Genomic DNA, 1018 nt, shown 5'->3' with positions numbered 1-1018 from the left:
GAGAGAGAGATGGAGATAAAGGGAGAGGGACCAACAAGGTTTTTGTGTCGGATGCGTACGAGAGAATTGAAGATTGTCGGCGAGAGAGAGAGAGAGAGAGAACAGGAGTCCGGGAGAGGGGGAGGTCGCGTTTTATGCATCAAAGACTGATATAAACCATGTTTCGATATAAACTTGCATTCAAATATTTAAATTGGAGAACATGTTGTCTGCAATCCACACATGAACGGTTATATGCATATATCAAACAAGTTCATTAATTTGACTTTCAACATGTTCATGGAGTACTACAATACTGTACAACATGCTACTCGATTGAGGTGTTCAATTTTGGATTTAGTTCACTATTTTGACCTGCTGAACGAGCTATTTCATTGAATCGAGATATTTCATTTTGGGTTTGATTCGCGTTTTTGAGTGGGTCAACTATTTGTCATATAGTAAATCACTAGCAACGAGCATGTAAAAACACATTACTCCCGAGCATCATCTCTCCATCTAAAAAAGAAGTGGCAAGCTAATATTTCAAAATTTGATTCGAATCGACTTGGTAAGGTAGACGTGGATGCTCGTTCTCCGAAAATTTGAACGAACCATTAAACATCCTCTCTGCTCGGTGGAATTCGCCCGAGCAAATAAACGGGAGACGCGAAATTACCGTCCTATGTGGGACACGCATCAATTGGCCCGTTGTACATCGAGGGTAGGTTCGTAACTTCATCCAAGCGCGCCTTCTCCTCGGCCCAAATGACATGTGCTGAATAATTCATAAACCATGGTCGGCAAAACACGTTCTCCTCGCCCGAAATAGCTCCCGACCACTATTTCAAAACACGCCCTCCTTGCCCGAAATCGCTCCCGCCCACTATTTGGCGAGAAGCAAAGTTACTCTACTATCCCCGACCCTCAGTACATAGATGGACAGACCCAAGCCGAGAAGCCTATAGGCAAGGGTAGAACTGTAACCCCCCCTCACATTTCAGACAAATGCGTCCGTAAGACATGGTTCCACTCCCCT

Source organism: Triticum dicoccoides, chromosome 3B (assembly GCF_002162155.2).
Source record: "Triticum dicoccoides isolate Atlit2015 ecotype Zavitan chromosome 3B, WEW_v2.0, whole genome shotgun sequence".
NCBI lineage: Eukaryota > Viridiplantae > Streptophyta > Magnoliopsida > Poales > Poaceae > Triticum > Triticum dicoccoides.
The sequence above is the reverse complement of the archived record's forward strand: the minus strand, read 5'-3'. Positions refer to the sequence as shown.